General features: G+C 41.3%; 1 long non-coding RNA gene across 1 annotated transcript; it reads left to right on the top strand.

The window, feature by feature from the left end:
* The first annotated feature begins 15,113 nt into the window (after positions 1 to 15,113).
* Positions 15,114 to 21,447, top strand: LOC144225834 (uncharacterized). Its single transcript, XR_013333412.1, has 4 exons — positions 15,114 to 15,274; positions 18,896 to 19,191; positions 20,987 to 21,108; positions 21,353 to 21,447. It is a non-coding gene; the product is annotated as an uncharacterized LOC144225834 (long non-coding RNA).
* The last annotated feature ends 631 nt before the right edge of the window (positions 21,448 to 22,078 follow it).

Genomic DNA, 22,078 nt, shown 5'->3' with positions numbered 1-22,078 from the left:
GAATATAGAAATGGTAGATTATACATTCTGTCCTTAAGAAAATCACATTATACTCTGAGCACCTAACCTTCCTAATCACTATGGCTTGGGAATTTACTACCAAAGAACCTCTGTGGCTTAAGGATCTCTTAAACAATTCATGCTCTAACAACCCCTGGAGCTCAGTGGTGAGTTCTAGGCCCAATGTTAGAGAAAAGAAGCCCCTGGACAGGACTGTCATAGGAGAAATGTCACAAGACCCAGCAGACTTACTCAGCCTCTGGGCAAAAGGAGAAAAGCAATGTGGGCTGAGTACCTGCTTACAAGGTTCATGTTAGATTGTTTTCAGCTTACCTGTTCATTTCATCTTCACAAGCCTAGGAAAATGTGTATGTTCTTTCTTCCTTTCTTCCTTCTTTTCTTATTTCTCTCTCTCTCCCTCTCCTCTGTTTCTTTCTTTTTCTCTTTTGCTGTCTCTCTCTCTCTCTTTCTTTCTTTCTTTCTTTCTTTCTTTCTTTCTTTCTCTCTCTCTCTCTCTCTCTTCCTCCCCTTTCTGTTTCTTTCTCTCTCTCTTCCTTCCCTCTCTTTCTTTCTTGCTCTCTCTCTCCTCTCTCTCTTTCTTCCTTTCTTTCTTTGTTTTTGCTATTTTTAGGAAACTGAAACTCAAGGCTGTTACTTTCCTATTGGTAAGTACCTCATAACTAGGAATGCCAAAATTCCATCACATGGTCATCATCCTCCAAAACCTGTGGTCTTTAGGTGCCATGTGCCTTCAGTTAGGTGCAGGGGGAGATGCCTGGCCCCGATTGGCCATCAGAGTGTGGCAACCTTTTGTGATATATTCTGTCAACAACTTAGGGAAACCTAATTAGCACAAAAGAAGTTCTATAGGGCTTTCAAGTTTTTGAGAATCTAATTTCAAACATGTCCATGAGTTATTTTTGTAAGAGGAAACTTGGCTCAGAAGACTAGTTTCTGAAAAAACAAAAATTAAGAAAATAATTAAAAATAAAATGAAATAATTTTAAAAAGACCAGTTTCTAAAAGCTTAGTAAATATTTGTTGAGAAAAAGAATAGAGATGTTTCACAAAGTAGGTTAACCACAAATGATCTCTGGTGATGATCATGACTGCACAGGCAAACTGTCCCAGTCCAAACCCTGCCTCTGTCTCCCACTAACTATGCGTCATTGAGTAAGTTGTTAATCTTCTATGTCTCAGCTCTCTTATCTGTAAAATGAGTATAAAACTAGTAGGTGAATGTATAAACCATAATACATCCAGACAATGGAATATTATTCAGTTCTAAAAAGAAATGAGCTATCAAGCCATGAAAATGCATGAAGGAAACATGCATATTACTAAGTAGAAGAAGTCAATCTGAAAAAGGTACATACTGTATGATTCTAGCTATAAAACATTCTAGAAAAAGCAAAATTATGGAGACAGAAAAAAAAGTAGTTGCCAGGGATGGGGAAGGGGAGGGATAAGACAAATGAGTATATAATGAGGACCTATATCAGTCAGCCTGTCATGAAGCCCAGAGGGTTATTGAACATAAACGACTAACACTGGTTGGGGCACAGTCAGCTCCAGAGACTCGTACTACTACAACTACTTCTGTGCTAACGATCTGATGAAGAGGAGCTATCACACCTATTAATCCTGCAGTAGTTTTCAATATGGCCAAAAAAAGGAGAACTTTCTCCAAATACAACATGAATAAGTTATTCAGAACCTGAGTATTGTGTAGAGAGATGGCTCAAAAAAATTGAGTGCAAAGGACTAAATGTTTATGTCCTTCAAAATGTATATGTTGAAGCCCTAACCCCCAATGTAATGGTGTTTGGAAATGGGGCCTTTGGGTAATCAGTCATACAAGTTGAGCCCAGATCAGTGGGATTAGAGCCCTTCTAAGAAAAGACATTAGAGAGGTGACTTCTTTCTTCTCCAGGTGAGGACCAGAAGGTGGCCATCTGCAAATCAGTAAGAGAACTCTAACCAGGAACTGAATCAGCTGGCCTCCTTGATCTTGAACTTTCTAGCCTCCAGACTCTAAGAAATAGATTTCCATTGCTAAATGAGACAGTCTGGAGTATTTTTATTATATCAACCTGTGCTGACGAAGACATTGAGTGAGTGTCAACAGCACCTGGAGGACTTGTTTGAACTCTATGGCCCCGCTCCACAGAGTTACTAATTCAGTAAGTACAGGGTAGGGCCCAATAACATTTCTAGCAAGTTTTCAGGGGATGCCAATGGTGCTGGTCTGGGGACCACACTCTAAGAACCACTGGTTTACTGAGAAGCCTGGCTCTGAGTTGGAGATGAGTATAATGGCAAATGACCAAGTGAGAGCGTACTGGCATCAGCATGAGTTAGTAATCTAGAGCTGTTTAAATAACTGGTACTCCAGGTAGATCCAGAATTCCTTAACATCATTTTTTTCTGATGAGGTAAAATCTAAGAACATATTGGAAAATGTAAGTCTAAAACTAATGAAAAATATAAAAGAAATGAAACATTCAGTTCCAGCAAAATTGCCCAACATAACATATAAGAAAGGGAAGTGATCCATTTTTATGAAGTCAAACTGCTAAAAATTCAACAAAATTTTTCATAAAATAGCAAGAGAGGAAGGTTCGAGATGGTATTATAGAAAGACCTTGGGGGTGCCTGGGTGGCTCAGTTAGTTAAGCATCCAGCTTTGTTTGGCTCAGGTCATGATCTCATGGTTCTTGGGTTCAAGCCCTGCGTCAGGCTCTGTGCTGACAGCTCAGAACCTGGAGCCTGCTTCGGATTCTGGGTCTCCCTCTTTCTCTGCCTCTCCCCTGCTTGCTCTCTCTCTCCCTCTCTCTATCTTTCAAAAATAAGAAATAAATATTTAAAAAAAGAAAGATCTTGAGCTCAATCTTCCCACAAACAAAATTAATCTACAGCTACATATGAAACAATTCCCTTTAGGAAGGACCTGAAACATAGTTGAACAGCACATCCACAAAAAGGATACAAAGGTCACATCGAGATGGTTATGAGAGGTGGAGATGTGGTCTAGCAAGAAATTCCACTCCAGATGCCTGGGACCCACAACCAGGAGGGATCTCACAATATGAAGCTTTCCCCTGAAGAGGGAAGGGTTTATGCCCCACATTAGGTATCCGACCCTTGGGACCTACACCAAAGAGACAAGACCCCATAGCATCTAGCCTTGAAAACCAACAGGGATTACTGCCAGGAGAACCACAGGGTTGTAGGAAATAGAAAATCCACTCTTAATTTAAAAGGCACCTCGACTATATGCAAAGGAGACTCATGTCTTAATCTAAAAGCACCTGCTCTAGACACAGGTACATGTTGGGACTCTCCCTGGGGACAGAGGTGCTGGCGGTCACAATTTGTGTTCTCCTTCTTCCTTATTGGTGGCAGTGCTGGCAGGTACCATTCTTGTACCTTCACCTGCCATAATCCACCAGCTCTAGCAGGAGCGCCCTGCCCCCACAGGCCATAGCCAGAGCTCACCCATCACAGTTAGCAGGCATGTGCAGCCCATATAGGGGATGCCCTTTGGGTACCTGACTCTGGCGGCCAGGGAGGATTATGTTTCTGGACACCATGGGTGTGAAATAATTGGAGAGACAATCTTTGGCAGGCTGCTACTCCCAGGGTAGTGTACAAACAGCAGACTGAAACACACCCCTGGTCTTCATGAGAAACGAGCCTTTTTTGTCCTCAGCTTCATCCTAAGGAGCAGGCTTCAGGTTTGCACATATCCAGAAGCTACAGGGGTGCCTCCAGAGAATGTGTGCAGGAGGACACTGTATAGTGCCCTGCTTTGGCCTCACCATAGCTTGATGATACCCCCCCAAGCAAGGAGTTCATACACTTACCTAAAGCAACGATGTTTACAACTGTTGCCTAAGGGGCATCTCCAGAACTCCTGATCTGGAAGCCAGCAGAGTTGACAACTATAGGGAGGCCCACAAATCTATATTTACATACCTTAAAAGCTGTGCATTCACACACACACACACACACACACACACACACACACACACACAGAAGCTGCGGCCTGAGGATTTGGCTTACAATTAGCCTGAACTAAGCACTGTCTGAGATCCTTCCTTTCAGAACACTGGCAGGTCTTGGCACACCCTCAACAACTGCTACCTATGAAGAACAAATCAGGCTACTTAGACAATCACAGAGTTCTGATTAAGAAACAACAACAAAATTTAGGACAAGGTTAAATAACAAACTTCATCTCCTATACAGAACCACACCTTCAAGATTGGGAGAGATAGCTATTTAACCTGATATATAGAAACAAATGCAGAGAATCCAGCAAAATCAAACAACATAAGAATATGTTCCAAACAAGACAAAACCTCAAAAAAAGACCTTAATGAAAGAGAGGTAAGTAACATAACTGATAAAGAATTCTAGAGGCACCTGAGTGGCTCAGTCAGTTAAGCGTCTGACTTCAGCTCAGGTCATAATCTTGCAGTTTGTGAGTTCAAGCCCCACATCGGGCTCTGTGCTGACGGCTCAGAGCCTGGAGCCTGCTTCAGATTCTATATCTCCCCCTCTCTCTGCGAATCCCCTGCTCACACTGTCTCTCTGTCTCACTCTCTTTCAAAAATAAATATTAAAAAAAAAAGGAGTTCGAAGTAATGGTCATAAAGAAGCTCATAGAACTCAAGAGAAGGATGGGTAAACACAGTGAGAACTTCAACAAAGAAAGCTAGAAACGATAAGAAAATACTAAACAGAAGTCACAGAGCTGAAGAATGCAATAACTGATCTGAAAAATACACTATAGGGGTCAAACAGCAGACTGAATGAAGCAGAGGAATGAATCAGCAAGCTGGAAGAAAGCATAGTAGAAATCACACAGACAAAGCAGCAAGAAGAAAAAGAATTTTAAATATTTAAAATAGCTTAAGGGACCTATAGGACAATATCAAGTGGAATAATATCTGCATTACAAGGATTCTGATAAGAGAAAAGAGAGAGAGAAAGAGGCAGAAAACATATTTGAAGAAATATTATTAGCAAGAAGATTGAATCAGTAATTTAAAACCTTCCAAACAAAAGTCCAGGAAACAGACAATTCTACCAAACATTCAAAGAAGATTTAATATCAATCCTTCTCAAACTTTTCCAAAATATTGAGGAGGAAATGCTTCCAAATTCATTTTACATTTGGAATTTTAAATGTAAAATGTAAATTCATTTTACAAGACTAGCATTAACCTGGTATCAAAGCCAGACAAAGATACACACAAACAAAAGAAAGTTATAGGCGAATATCTCTAATGAACATAGATGCAAAAATCCTCAAAAAATTTTAAGCAAACAAAATTCAACAGTACATTTAAAGGATAATACATCATGAACAAATGGAATTTATTCTAGGGATGCAAGGATGGTTCAACATGCACATATCAATCAACATGGTACACCACATTAACAAAGGATAAATTTCATATAATTACCTCAATTGATGCAGAAAAAGCATTTGACATAATTTAACATTTATTTATGATAAAAACTCTCAACAAAGTATGGATAGAGGGAATGAACCTCAATATAATAAAGGTCCTATATGACCAGCCCGCTGCTAACATGGTACTCAATAGTGAAAAGCTGAAAGTTTTTCTTCTAAAATCATAAACAAAGCAAGTTTGCTCACTCTCACCACTTTTATTCAACATAGTATTGGAAGTCCTAGCAATAGCAATTAGGTAAGAAAAAAATATATAAGGCATCCCAAATGGGAAAGAAAGAAGTAAAACTGCCTCCTGCAGATAAGAGAATTCTATATGTAGAAAACCTTTAAAACTCCATCAAAAAACTGTTAGAAATAAAAACTAAATTCAGTAAATTTACAAGATACAAAATTAATATACAGAAATCTGTTTCATTTCTTGTACTGACAACCTACCATAAAGAGAAATTAAGAAAACAATTCTATTTATAATCACATTTTAAAAATCTAAGAACAAATTTAACTAAGGAGGTAAAAGACCTGTACACTAAAAACTACAAGACATTAATAAAAGAAACTGAAGAAGACAGAAATAAGTGGAAAAATATTCCATGCTCATTTATTGGGATAATTAGCATTATAAAATGTCCATATTTCCTAAAGCAATATACAGATTCAATGCAATCCCTAACAAAAATCCAAATGGAATTTTTCATACAACTAGAACAAATAATCCTAATATTTGTATGCAACCACAAAAGATGCCAAATAGCCAAAGTGATTTGGAGAAAGAACAAAGATGAAGGTGTCATGCTTCCTGTTTTCAAACTTACCTACAAAACTATAGTAATCAAAACAGTTTGCTGTTGGCATAAAAACAGAAAACAGACACATAGATCAGTGGGACAGAATCAAGAGTCCAGAAATAAACTTGCATGCATATGATAAATTCATTTATAATAGAGGAGCCAAGAACATACAATGGGAAAAGGATAGTCTCGTCAATAAACATTGGGAAATGGGACAGCCACACACAAAAGAATGAAGACCATTATGCACATAAATTACACAAAATCATACCATATACAGAAATTAGCTCAAAATGATTTAAACACTTGAATGTGAAACCTGAAACCATAAGATTCCTAGAAGAAAACATAGCAGTAAGCTAATTGACATTGGTTATAGTTATATATTTATTTATTTATTTTTATTTATTTATTTATTTTTGGATGTGACAACAAAGGCAAGAGACATGGAAGCAGGATAAACGATGTAACTATATCAAACTAAATATCTTCTGCACAGCAAAGGAGACCATCATTGAAACAAAAAGGCAATACTGACTAGAAGACATTTGTAAATCATACATCTGATGAGGGGTTAATTCTCTAAATATGTAAAGAACTCATACAACTTCACAATAAAAATATTCAATTAAAAAATGGGCAGAGGACCTGAATGGATATTTTTCCAAGGAAGATACACAGATGGCTAATAAGCATATGAAAAAGTATTCAACATCACTAATTATCAGGGAAAGGCAATTCAAAGCCACAATGAGATGTCACCTTACACCTCTTTGAAGGGCTATTATCAAAAAGACAAGAAAATCAAGTGTTGACAATGATGTGGAGAAAAGGGAACCCTCATGCATGCTTGAAGGGAAGTAAATTGGTGTAGCCACTGTGGAAGACAGCATGGAGATTCCACAAAAACTTAAAAGTAGAACTACCATATGATCTAGCTATTTCATTTTTGCTTATTCATTCAAAGAATATAAAATTACTAATTTGTATAGATATATGCACTCCTATGTTCACTGCATCATATTTATAACAGTCTAGATATGGAAAAAATCTAAGTGTCCATTAATGGATGAATGGATAAAGAAGATGTAGGATAGATGATAGACAGATAGATAGATAGATGATAGATACATAAATAGATAGATAGATGCAATGGAATACCACTCAGCCAAATAAAAGAATGAAATCTTGCCATGTGTGACAACATGGACGGAACTTGAAGGTATTATGTAAAATAAGCCAGACAGAGAAAGACAAATACCATATGATTTCATATATGTGTGGAATCTAAAAAACAAAGCAAATGAACAAACAAAACAAAAACAAATTCATTGATACAGAGAACAGATTGGTGGTTACCAGTGGCGGAGGGGGTTAGGGGCGAGAAATAGGTGAAAGAGCTCAGCTATGTAGCGACGGATGAAAATGAGACTTACGGTGGTGATCACTACGTACTATATACAAATGTCAAGTTATAATGTTGTACACCTGAAACTTACATAATGTATACCAATTTTACTCAATAAAAAACAAAGAAATAAACAAAAGGATCAAGGCAACAACAATGAAAATAGAACACAGGGACATGTGTCACTAGTTGAGATAGCAGAAAAAAGTATGCTGTTGTTAAAGATTCATGAGAGGGGCGCCTGTGTGACTAAGTTAGATAAGCGACCAACTTCTGGCTCAGGTCATTATCTCACAGCTCATGAGTTCGAAGCCCAAGCTGGCCTCTCTGCTGCCAGCTCAGAGCCTGGAGCTGCTTCAGATTCTGTGTCTCCCTCTCTCTCTGCCCCTCCCCCACTCACACTCTGTCCCTGTCTCTCAAAAATGAATGAACATTAAAAAATGTTTTTAATAATAATTTAAAAAAGAACCACGAGATATTCAATGCCTGGAAAGTCAAGGAGAACAGGAAACATTCTGAGGAAGAGCCCACGACAGGGAATGGTCCTCTGTAGGAACCTCAGGTCAACGACATCAGCTCATTCCTCTATCTACCAAAAGTGATTCTCTGCGGGAAATAAACAAGCAGAGGGGGGGACACCGGCCTGAGGGCACAGCCGTCGCAGCGCCAACAACAAGAGGCAGTGGCAGCAGCACAGGAGGAGTAGAGACTGTGACTGTGTCCTTTGTCAGAGTCCTATCCTCAGCTCGACCGTAGGACATCATGGCCACTTGAAAAAAAGAGACAATCAAAACAGAGGTTTGGTTATGCTGGATGGGAAAGAAACACACAATAATGTCTTAGGTCTGTGGCTGTATCTTGTGCAAATGTCTAATTTTTGCAATGAGATGTGCAAGCTAATGAGGGGAAGTACCTGCATAGATGAGCTCTGCCTCAGCTTCAGGAGCGAATTCTTCCAGGGAAACCTAAGTCCGTGCAGCAGTGGGCACTAACTGACCTTGTGGTGAGATTGAAACAAAAAATGCTTAGGTTTCCTTCTTCCATCAGACATCACCTCACCATTGCCCTGGTCTCAGCAGGCTACCAGCAGCGTGAGTCCACCTTGCGTTCACTGCTGGGTTCTGCGGGCGCCATCTTGCTTCAGTTATGTGTGATACCAACAGGGATTTGCTTCTGTATGGGTCTGTTATGTACATGTGCACATGTTTGTACATATGTTTGTATCCACATTTGTGTGTGTGTATTGTGCCTCATGTGCATATATGTGTGTCACACATTGTGTGTGTGCCCATGAATGCATGCATATGTGTGTGTATATGTTTAATGGGAGTGGAGCTGATAGTGTGGTATGTGTCCTATTAGCCTTCTGGATTCTCTCGAAAGTGAAACGATCAGAGGTTTGCCTTGCCTTGGCTGGACTTGTGAAATCCTGAAGGAAGCGCGGTTGGCAGAGACAGCCTGAGCTACAGCTGCTACGAGGAGCTACAGAGAAGACTTTTTGGCTGAGGCTGAAAGGAATAAAAAATGGGGAGGATCATTCTTGGTTTCTACTTTCTCCCTAGAAATCTCTTAATGTACAAGAGTTCACCTTGGGCAAATATGGGACATTTTTATTTGCTGATGTTGTAGAAGGATGCATTTTTAAAAAATTTTAAAGTTTTTATTTATTTTTGAGATACAGAGAGAGACAAAGTATGAGCAGGAGAGGGGCAGAGAGAGGGGGAGACACAGAATCTGAAGGAGGCTCCAGGCTCTGAGCTGTCAGCACAAAGCCCAATGTGGGGCTTGAACTCACAAACTGCGAGATCATGACCTAAGCCGAAGTCCGATGCTTGACCAACTGAGCCATCCAGATACCCCAAAGGATGCATTTTTAGTTGGCCTTTTAGTTATTTTGCACAATGTTTGGAGATCTATACTCTCAGCTGGGCAGGCCCAGAGTGGGAGAGTAGAACAGGGAGGGAGTTGTCACCCTTGGAATCGCACGGTCCTGGAGCAGAGAAGGGGTGCAATGAATAACTGGGCTGGTAGAGCTGAGGTGATCTGGAGCGATGCAGGCTCACCTGGATGCCAGAGCACCCATCCCATGAAAACCACTGCAAAGCTGATGGTGAAACCTCAAACCAATGACTTCCTGCATCCAGAAATCTAACTACAGCCTGTTGGAGAACATGAAACCCAAAGGAATGCTCCTCGTGGCTTGGAGATTTCCATTGAGCCCCTTTCCGAGAAAACCCTTGGCTTCGGGCTGTTGCCTGCATCCCACACACACACTATCCCCACAGGCAGCATAGTTTCTCTGATTGGGGGACCCTGAGGGGGCATTGAGCCCCTCTGCATTGCTGACCCCGCTCCTCCCCTGCCGGTGGCTGCCCAACCCCCTGGCTTGCAGCCTGTGTGCCTTCATTCAGTCAACCCTCCAGCCTGGGAGGTGGAGTCCATTCTAGCAGGAAAGGTCCGGGTGAGAAGGAGGGGTGTGGGGTTGCTGGCCAGACACCATCCCCGTGCATCAGTGCATTCGTGCATCAGTAGGATAGAACATATCATTTGGACCACCTATCTGATTTCTGCTTCTACATCTCCAGTGGTTCCGAACTTGGAGAAGGGTCTGAGGAGTGCAGGATACTCACTGCTCAAACCTCAGCTGTGGTAGCAAAACTTTTTAGTGGGTGTGGCTAGACTGGCCATGAGGTCTGAAGGCTGGTGTCTCCAGCTCTCTCCTTTATGTCTGAAACTCTGCCACCCTGGCTTTCCCATGTAAGTCCCCCAGAGACACAAGATTGAGGGGACTCCTGATGTCTGCTTTTCACAGGCTCTATCACTGAAGCTCTGCTAACTGCAATGCCTTGGGTGGGTGAAGCCAGGAAAGATGAAGCCCCCACCAATACAGAACTCTAACCTCTAACTCCAGCTCCCATGTCCACCAGCCTCATAAATGCTACCAACCAAAACTGAAACAAAAAACCATGCAGCACAAATTCCACTTTCTTCATGAATGTTTCTCTCCATGTCCCAGTCAAGAGTATTTTTCTGCCTTCTGTGGACGCCTAGAGATATTAAGGCTAGAGGGTAGGAACGTCATCCTGTACGTTGCATGTCCTTAGGAGAGTGACTTGCAAAGAGCAGTTGATACAAGTTTGTTGAATGAAACCAGTTTTACCTACTGTCGCAAGTATTTCAACCGCTCAGTATTACAGCTTTGTACATTCGTCCCAGGGGGAATTATTCTTTACCACCCAGAAATTGTGAATTGCATTTCAGATGAAAGCTTTTGATTAAAACAGGCCTTGCTGGCAAAAGCCCCTCATGTCACTAGCTGTGAGTGGTGCCAGAATGCGAAAATGAGCCGGGTCCCATCCGGCTTTCAGATTTCAATAAACATCAATACTCATATGTTTAAAACGGAAGCAAAATCCTTCAAAAGATCTTAAACTGTGCTGGAGTGAGGATGAAATACACTGCTGATCTGAGAGCTGGCAGGGCAGACAGAAGTTCTCAGCCCTTTGATCAGTGCCGAAATGGCTGAGAGTCTCACAATGGAACGTAACTGGGTAGGTTATGCAGTCAGATCCCTCCTTTCATGGATGAGGAAACTGAGACTCAGGCAGGTCCGGGGATGGGACCAGCGACTTCCCACCGGGTCGGCTGGGGTGGTCGGGGCATACATACTCCTGACTCTTGATGGGACTGCAGAGATCCCAAGTTAATCCCAATCCCGGTGCTGAAGGAGCCACCAATGAGCTTTGAGCACAAAGTGCTGTGATCCAAGTTGTAGGAGGAACAGCCAGAAGATCATGTTCAAGGCTAGACAGAAGCAGAAAACAGGGGAGGGGAAGACCCTGGGCCAGGAGGGGTGACAATGGCATGTGCACTTTAGGGGACACACAGGGGAGAGAACATTTTCTAGAAATAATTTGTTTAAGAAACTACTTTTTTTTTTCAGTTAATGATTTTTTTATAGTTTATTATCAAGTTGGTTTCCATATAACATCCAGCGCTCATCCCAACAAGTGCCCTCCTTCATGTCCATCACCCATTTTCCCCTCTCCTCCACCCTTATCAACTCTCAGTTTGTTCTCAGTATTTAAGAGTCTCTTATGGTTTGCCTCCCTCCCTTTCCATAACTAGTTTATCCCCTTCCCCTCCCCCATGGTCCTCTGTTAAGGAGAAACTACTTTCAAAGAAATTAAAGAATATTAGTCCTTGCCATTCATTTTTATACTTTTCCAGTGGTTCCTGCCAGATGGTCCCTCGGGGCAAGAAGACATAAGGAAATGGAGTTCTTGTCCACCACAGGGAAGATGTGGCTCCTTTCATCCATCTCAGAGGAGGAAACAGAAAGACCTGACTACCCAAAATAGAATACGTTCACACTTTGGACTACCATGCAGCTAGGAAAAGACTGAGGTAGAGCTTATGCAGTGGTGTGCCAGCATTTGAACACCCAGGTAATTCTGCGAATAATCCAAGTCAGTGAACAGCCTTGTAATACCAGCCCACTTATTTATTTTTTTTAATTTTTAAAAACATTTTTTATTTATTTCTGAGAGAGAGAGAGACAGAATGAGCAAGGGAGGGTCAGAGACAGAGGGAGACACAGAATCTGAAACAAGCTCCAGGCTCTGAGCTAGCTGTCAACACAGAGCCCGACATGGGGCTTGAACCCACGAACGGTGAGATCATAACCTGAGCCAAAGTTGGACGCTTAACCGACTGAGCCACCCAGGTGCCCCAGCCAACCCACTTATTTAAAAAACAAATGGGCCAATGGTCAGCAGGTATACAGCCCTGTGTTCATAAATACAAAGGCATCTCCCTTGAGTCATCTCCACAGGAAAAGGGAGCATGACCTTGCCAGTCTATATCTGTCTATACTGTTCAAACATTTGCCAACGAGGATGTACTTCTGGGATATTTTTTTAAAAAATAGGTTGAAAGCATGCTTTCTCTACCAATTATGATTGTACTGCAGACAAAAAGGACATTTCTACCCTATTTTCTTGGCTTGTGGAGGTAAGCAAAAGCTACAGTGAGAAAGTTTGGGGAAGACATGGCTTTTAAAGGGTCAAGAGGAGCAGGTCCAGGGGGATGGGGTGAACCCTGGTGCGGCAAAGCATACAAGTGCTGTCAGGGCAACAGGGCAGCACACCACAGCCGGGGGGCCTCAAAACACCACACGTATACCTGATATTTTCCTGCAGGGACCCAGCCAGTGACTCTAATATGTGGGTTGTAAGAATGTATCGCACAGTCTACTGTCCTGTTTAATCAACAGTGTCTGTGTGTCTGTTTCCTTTCTTGATTTTTTCGTAATAAAAGTCTTTCCTCTGAATTAAGTTGATTTTCCTTAGCAGATCAAATGAGACAAACTTTCCATAGTAAGCAGACTCCTCTGACTCCAAGAGTGGTTAAAAGTGACATTAAATTTTTCCCCTCTTTCTCCTTTCCATTCTTTCCTTTCACTTATCGAAGTAATTTGAGGTTTCACTGGTCTGTTTTATTTTTGTTTTGAAAATTACTTGGGCTTCTAAAGAAAAAGCGATCCAGCGATTAGATAATCGATTATTTTTAAGATTGATTAAGGATGGCTTGGGGACCACAATTTTATTGCAAACTCAAGCTACAGAAAAGCCACCGACTAACTTGAAGCTGTGGAAATATTGTTACTATAGATCCCAACTAATACTGAACGTGTCCCCTTTTAAAATGAGAAAATAACCTTCAGCTCCTTTAAAATGTAGAGTTTGGCATTTTACTAAATTTCATAGGGAGAAAATGTAATGAGTCAATAAACCCAATTTGGAGGCTGGTTATTGTCACATAAATTAATTTGCCTGCTAAATGATCAGATTCACATCCACCTTTTTCCCCACCATCTGCCTCACAACAAAGTTGGCATTGTACTCCTTTGAGGACGAACTATAAAAATGTCATTACTTAAAGGCTTATTATCCACCAAGTCATGTTAAACTCCAATTTCCCCGTGCTTGCTAGCTAACCAGGTAAAGAACAGAGTTTAGTTTTTTTTCCCCAAAAAAACTGTATACAGCAGTGCTATGCCTCGAGGTGTTTCTTTTTATTGGGCTATTGTCCAAAAGAGCAGTGCCGCCATGTGACCTTGGACTCCTGCTTGGCAAGCCACCCCCATTTAGTGGGGAGATGGCATGCCACATTTCCATGGCTCAGCTTTGACTTGTCTCTCCAAACACTTGTGATCTGTGAAATCTCTCCTGACTGTCACACTGAGTGATCCCATTCCATTTCTCTGCGCAATCAGGCACCTGGCAGGCTTTGCCAAACAGAATGCTGGTCAGGGAGGGGTGTGCGGGAGCCAGAGTTTTGCTCTAGCCAAGTTCTAAATATGACCCTGATGGAATCCAAAGGCCAAGATAATCCTGACCAGGGTCTTCATACAATCCTTGTTTGATGGTACAAGGAGAAATACACTCAGTAGGGGGAAAAATGGTCGATTTAAAGAACTGTTTAATATTTAAAAGTTTTTAAAAAGTCAGAAACCAAATCCAGGGTCACTAGTAATAGCCATTTTTTAAAAAATAGCTAAGCTACAACACCCAGTGGTAGGTAATGTTTTTGTGGTTTTATTTTTTGCTTTTTCATTCGTCTTCTCTAGCAGTTAGGGTAGCATTAAATACACCATTCTGTGCTGTATAACTCCCACTGCTTAAGCTTCACCATAATGATATAATGTGGATTTCTTGTTTGATGACTCAAATTTTTTTGGAACTATGCGACATCTAGGTAATTGAAGCTATTCAAAAAATGGCTGATAATTATATTACTTGAGGAAAGAATAGTGGGGGATATATTTTGACCTCAGCTTTTCACAAATATATTATTAATCCACTAAAAATTTTGAGAATTTACTCTATGTTAAATATACAAAAACATACACAAGTGAAAAAGAGATGGCCCATGCCCATAGGGCTCCGTGTCTAGACTCTAACAGGAAAATCAGAAAAGTAACAAGTAATCTACTCTAGTATGTAACACAAGAAAATATTATGTTAGGCACAGTAGAGGGACAAAGTAAGAGTATTGTGGAAGGCCTCCCAGTTACAGGTCCCCAGGCAGGAGGGTCCACATGGAGCCTGCAGCTGGGCCTAGCATGGAATGTGACTGGCCAGATGCAGGCAGGAATTCAGTTCTCACGTGTTTCAAATGTCATGCAATTTCAAATGTCATGTGAGTTCTGGAAAGCACGTGTATTCCAACAGAATCAGAGCAAATGTGTTGGGACCACGGTGAAATTTGCAGTGTGGACACCGGAGGAGCGTGCTATGGGTCAGTCCAGGAGCAGACTCTGAGTCAGAGTCACACAGCAGTAGCGGGGACTCACACAAGTGTGGGTTCAGGTGATGAGGAAGGACCGTGGTTAGCCATCGGTGAGGCTAAGACAAACAGCGCAGAAGGGAGAGGTCAACTGACTGCTAGACGATTGTTAATGACAATTCACCACAACCATTGGGATGAATTTCCACGTCTGGTACAAGCAGAAAGAATGGAAAACAGTGAGACACGCTGATTACACAATTTACCTGAAGGACACGCTGTTACCTTCATGGAGGAGAGGTAAGGAGATCTTGCTATTCCGACAGCATGAAGATGAAGCAGAAGGAAAAAGACAGAAATCCAGTCATCAATGATTGCTCACCCATCGAGAGAAGCACTGGGGAAAGTAGAATGAGAAAGGAAAAGGGTGAGTGGGTTTGAGTTTTAATTTTAAAGTAATTTTTTTTTTAATGTTTTATTTATTTCTAGGAGAGAGAGAGAGACAGCATGAGCAGGGGAGGGTCAGAGAGAGAGGGAGTCACAGACTGAAACAGGCTCCAGGCTCTGAGCTGGCAGTCAGCACAGAGCCCGACACGGGGCTCGAACCCACGAACCGCGAGATCATGACCTAAGCGAAAGTCGGACGCTTAACCGACTAAGCCACCCAGGCGCCCCTGAGTTTTAATTTTAAAATTTGGGTTAGAAAGTGGTGAAGAGACAGACAAAACATGGAAACATGCTAAATATGTTGGTGGCAGTGAGAATGGGAGGGATCCAGAGGTCGGTTAGGAAAGGAAGATGGTGACAAGGGAACAGAGGACAAGAAGTAGACACCCATATGTAACACCATCACCCACACCCATAGAGAAGCTTCTAGTCTCAAGGAGGGAGGCAGCCCAGGCTGCAGAGGGCGCTCGTCCCTCCTGAGCTCCAGGTTGCCTTTCCTGAGCTTGTCCTGTACACTATCTGTCCCTGACTGCTGGAATTTTATCTCCATGAAAGATCTGCTAGTTGTGCGTTTTCTCTGCAAAATTCTGAAACATCTAGCTGAATGTTGGGACAGCTTAGGAGGAACCAAAAACATGTAAGCAACAAAATAACACCAAGTCAAGTTCCAAGGGTTGAGATTTCTGGACCAACATGAACTTTGTCAGGTTAATCTAAAGCGTGGAAACTAAGTCATACTGCAAATACTTGCCTTGAGACTTATATGAATCTGCTCTCTTTATTCGCTTGGATTCAGATAATTTCCAGATAGCACTTTCTTCCACTACTGCATAGGCTCAGCTTGAAGGATTCATTTCCAGAAGAAATTTTAAAAATTCAATCATGACTTCACCATAGGAGAGTTAAAGAGAATCCTTCCCAAGGTTAATGCTAAAGAAGCCCGAAGTTCATTCTACACTGTGGCATTATGGAAATAATCCCAACCTTCTAAATATAGCTTGAGTAGACAAGAGTGCTATTAGAAATCAAAAGTATTACAGAAAACAGAGGAATTACATTTACAAATTGCCATTTGCATTCAGAAAATAAACATCATTGCAAAGATACCCTGTGCATTATTTACATTATTTAAGGCCACTTTTTCCTACTAATGATTTCAGTACCACACAGCAATTTAAAACCTTTCTATCCTGTACTTTGTGAAGACAGTTTTGGTCATTTTCATTTCATGAATGCTAGTGATAATGTCAAAAATCCACCTGAATTAGTTACTATCTGGTTTTTGTTTTATTCCTGTATGTATACTCTCTAATTTTCAGTTTAAAAATAAAAAATATTTGACTCGAGGCAGCCAGTTCAACATCACCAAACTTTTCAAAAAATTGATGCTAATTTACACATTAGGTTCATTGAAAATTCAATTTATTTTAAGTGTGCTGAAATTATGCATATTTTTCTCCTCTAGAAAGGAGCTTTTTGTATCAAAACACCCTTTAGTAGTATCGACTCTTTTTAAATTTTAGAATAAGGTTGGGGCTCTTGGGTGGCTCAGTTGGTTAAGTGTCTGACTTCAGATCAGGTCATGATCTCACGGTTCGTGGGTTTGAGCCCAGTGTCAGGCTCTGTGGTGACAGCTCGGAGCCTGGAGCCTGCTTCAAATTCTGTGTCTTCCTCTCTCTCTGCCCCTGCCCCATTCATACTCTGTGTCTCTCTCAAAAAATAAATAATAAACATTAAATTTTTTTTAAATCTTGGAGCAGGGTTAATTATATAAGGAGCATATGGGAAATAAGTTTTATTGTTCAGAATTTTTTCCCGATTTTTTTCTAGAATTTGGGACTTCTGAGTTCCTATAAAATGTATTGATCTCTCTTTTTGATATTCTTGTTATTATTATTCCTCTTCATATTAAGTTATTAATTTTCATTCTCTCCAATTTTTACTATAAAGTCAAAAACCACATGTCTAACATTTCTTTAAATATTATGCTATGATCCAATGATAAGCTTTTATGACAAAATGCTGGCATAGAATCAATACCCAAATCTATGCACATCATTTCATTTTTCTTCCCAAAAATTTTTGTAATTTTTTGTACTCTTTTAGTAGAGGTTTGCTATTGAAATAGGACTGGCATTCTTTCAACAGAGATGGAAAAAACAAAAGCTAGTCAAATGTCGGGGATATATTTAATGCTGAGTGCACCACGCACATGCACACACATGCACAAGCACACATACATTAGAAAATCTGAAACCTACGGTTATTTGCTTAGAGCGAGAGATGCTGGAGAACCCTTACTACACATTCATTAATCAGATCTCTGGCAGCAACTCTGAGCTGGTACAATTTGAACTGAATTTTGTTAACTCACTTTGATAACAGGATTAAATAGCTGAATACTGTTTGCTCACCCCAGAAGCGAGTACTTTCATCATTCACAGCTGTTTTAACTCGAAAAATACATAGTGTTTCCAGGCCCTGACTATGTTCTTAAAGACTGTGGAAATATCTATTCTACTGTTTAAAATAACAGAGAATAATGCGTTTTCATACATAAGCAATGTAGGGGTGCCTGGGTGGCTCAGTCCGTTAAGCATCCAACTCTTGATTTCAACTCAGGTCATGGTCTCACAGATCATGAGCTTGGGCCCCACCTCAGGCTCTGTACTGACAGCCTGCTTGGGATTCTCTCTCTCTCTCTCTCTCTCTCTCTCTCTCCTCTGTCTCTCTCCACCCCTCCCCCACTCACGCTTGCTCACTCTCTCAAAATAAATAAATAAACTTTAAAAAATATATCAGTAATGTAAAAAGACTATCTAATGAAAAACATCGATTTGATTTTAAGAGATTCTGGAGCTCATTGTGAAAAACCCAGAAAGTCATAATTGATGACCATCGTAATGCGATATTTTTGTCTCCATCTTCTTGTCACCACTGTGGTAAACACAAATGCTTTTAAGAAAAAATGTTCTTGGCTATTCTTCACAAAATTAATGTAGACTTCTGGTTACAATCCCTGTGGATCTCTAAGGGAGCCAAGTAAACAGGTTGGGAAAAGCACAGTCTACTATCTGGGTCTGATTTAAAAAGACACTTCAAAGAATTGATTAGTGTCTTGGTAGTTGAAAGACTGTCTTCCTTTACATAATCCCACAGCTATTTTGGCAAAAAGACAGTAAAGTAAGCCTCAAGAAGATGGGGGCGTCTCTATCGTTAGAGCCTCCCTCACCAGACTTAGCTGGTGTGTAGCAGATACTCAATAAATATTTGCTGAATCAAAGTTTCTACACTAAAATAAGGGTGAGAAGTGAAAGACAAGAAAAGATCCAGACAATTAGAAGATGCCGTGAATATTTTTGATGTACTTCACTTTCTCTTTGTTTGAATTCTACTTGATAATTATTGGTAAGGCTAAGTATATAGTGAACATATTCAACAACATGATTATAGGCTACTCATTACCCTGGCCAGGAGTACAACCTGCTCAAAAGGACCAAAGAGATCAATGGACAATGGACACATGGAAACACATCATCGAAGAAATCTGAGCATGGCAGAGATAACTGGCCAAAGCCTGATGGATGAAATGCCTTGCTTGTTCGACTGAAGATATATTACTGAGCCAGCCCACTGCATTAAGACATAAGGCACAGAACTAGAGGTAGAAGATGTTTGGAAATGTACAAAACAATTGGATGCTGATGGGAGCCTACAGATGGGCAGTTAATTTTTCTGAGTCAGAAAATTATACTTGGACCTCCTGTCAGGTAAGCCAGTGAAATCAAGTTTTTTGTTGGTCCTCTAGAAATTGAGCTTTCTTTCCTTCCTTTCTGAATACTCCTTTTCCCAAGGAACATTCTTCTCCTCTTCTCTAAATATTGGCTATGGGACTGTTATTTGTCCAGGTCCCATGCTCCTTGCTGTCTCAGGAAAAAGAAACACACTGTGTTATTTGGGCTTTTGCTACCCTTTTACCAAAAGGCAACAAGAGATTTGGAAAATAGCAAGTCAAATCTGGAAAATTTGGAAATTTCAAAGGCTCAGGAAACCCCCTGAAAATAACTGGCATGGGTTTTTATGTGGGCACATCCTTGCTCTAAGCACTTTGCATGGACTGGCACATCCGTTGTCATGGCAACCCCCACAGATAGGTGCTATCATGATTAGTCCTTAAAATACGAACCAAAATTTGCACAGTAGTCATGACATTACCTCTGTTGTAATAATATACAGTAACCCAGGCCTTACTTCTCACAGCGTTTTCTTTGACTCCTTTCTAAAACCTCTGGAAGTTTCTCTGCCAGGAAACCATTCTCTCTTGATTCCTGGAGTTGATGGCATCTTCCCTTCTCATCCCCATGAAATGTTCTCTTAATAAGTTGTAACTTCGCTGTGTGAAATAAGGGGAAATGTCACTCACTCTCGAGCATTGTTCTAATTACTTTACATAATCCTCATAGACAAGGTAGGGAGCATTTCCTCCAGTCCCTTGGAGACAGCGAGACTCAGGGGTGTTAACAACCTCCCTAAGTCAGAAAGCTGGCACTGGCGGTGAAGGTCTGATCCTACACCGTTTCAGATGTCCATGCTGTCCGCCTTTAGGCCAAGTGAATCATGATCACTGTTGCAGGCCACAAGGAGAAATTGATTAGCAGAGGAGTGGAAGGCAAACTGATCCCCATAAATTCAGAAACTGAAGCCAGTTGTCCAGGGACGAAAGTCCAGAGGGATGGGCTGAGTAGGAAGAGACAACCGCTCCATGGAAGAACACAGATGTCACAGAGGTCACAGTCCCGATTCAGACAGCACCAGTAGGGCTCAGCGGTGAGCCTTGCACCTGAGAGCCAGGCCTTGGCTGGACATGGTTGGTAATAGCCCATCGCTTTCCACACCTGTCTTGCAGGTAACTTGGGTGTGCTCCTTCCAGTGCTCCCTCTCTGCCCTTCCCCCAGCCCTGCACTCCCTCCCGGGGCTCCAGAGTCCCAGGGGACATCAGAGGAGGGAAAGAAGCAGACTTTTCACTCCTGGCCCCTCCCCAGCCTTGCCAGTAGCTTCCTCCCCTAGGTGCCAGGTGTCCTTAACGCAACTGGCTGCCGGCAACTTTCCCTCCTCATCTGGGGACAGCCCTGCTGGTTGCTCTCTCCTAGTTCACTCCTGAGGAAGTAGACCTATAGGAATCCTTCCTAAAATGGTCCTCACTGGAGCGTGTCAACCTCTCACAGTGGATTCTGAGACTGACACACACATATCACTACAAAACCAATTTGAGGAATATTTTTATTGTAGACTCCTAGTTTAAGAAAGTATAGAAAATATAGGAGATGTATAAAGATTACTTTAAAAATATAGGAAATGGTACTTTTGTTGAAACCTGTATCTATTTAAAATTATTGTTTGAGCCATCAAAGTGATGCATTTGCACAGTAAAACGTCCCATCTTCAGCTCCTGCCCCACCTCCTTTCTTCACTCCTGGGTATGTTTCATTTAACCATTTCCCTAACCTTTACCTCTAGGTTTCCAGTTTTAGAGATTGTCTAAAATGTCTTTTTTCATTTGTTCAGCGATGGTCTATTGACCTCTGGTTGTGAAGGACAGGATTCAGCCTCAAGCCTGGCCGCCCCTACCTTCCTCCTGTTTCCTCGCAGTACAAACACATCACAGTGTTTCATCATTCACACTATGTGTAAGTACTGTCATTGACCTGGAAGTATTTTTTCATGGCTGAGCCCATTAGTGTGTTATAAATGCATTTTCTTTCCTATGTAACTTTATTAACTGACTGGTTTTTTTCATCAGCTCGATTTTTCTATATCCCTATTATTGTTCATTCTTAAGCTTCCCAACAGTATCATCTAAACACTCTGAATACAACTTTCCATATAGTCCAGCATATCCAGTAGGTGATCAGTTCATTTTCATTTTCCCAGCAAAGGTCCTGTTCCTGGGCTCCAACAGAGACTGGATACCTCACTGTCCTGCACAGCTCCCTCCCTGGGACTTCCGTCACCTTCTTATCCATGTCCTGTTGATGGGGAAGATCTGCTGTAAGATGGCCGACAGTGACAGGGAGAATCTGCTGTAAGATGGCTGACAGGACTAATAAGAAAACACTTGTCCCTGATTCATGAGGAATGCGGAAGTAACAGGCTATACATTGTTCCTCTGCTAATGCTCTGGGCTCAGACCTCTGGAGAATGATCTCCTCTGAGCCCACCTGTGTAAAATAATCCTCCTGCCTCCAAGGTCTCCAGGTGCCACTTGGTTCTTCCACTGGGTGATCCAGACCAGATTCCATAACACTGTCACTAGAACCTGAATCTTACTCTATTCTGACTTACACCTTCACACTGGGGGAAGATCTCTTTTCTTTGGAAGTGTGTTTGAGTCGTCAGCTTTGTGAGAATCCCCTTGTACAGACTTGTCTGCTCTGCCCTCACATGGTAGAATTATTGTCCTTTGTAAGGTAGAAGGTACATCTCCATTGTCTTTCTCAATTCCAGTGTGATTCTCAGGAGTATCAGAGTCACCTGATCTTTTGCCTTTGCTTCAAACATTTATTTTAATCTCATGATACATTTAGATCCTTTTCTTTATTGCTCATTGTGTTCGGGAGTCAGGTTAGTGGGAGGAGAGGCTAGATCAACCCAGCAACT

This window comes from Crocuta crocuta, unplaced genomic scaffold, assembly GCF_008692635.1.
Source record: "Crocuta crocuta isolate KB4526 unplaced genomic scaffold, BGI_CrCroc_1.0 scaffold465, whole genome shotgun sequence".
Lineage (NCBI taxonomy): Eukaryota > Metazoa > Chordata > Mammalia > Carnivora > Hyaenidae > Crocuta > Crocuta crocuta.
The sequence above is the reverse complement of the archived record's forward strand: the minus strand, read 5'-3'. Positions and strand labels throughout refer to the sequence as shown.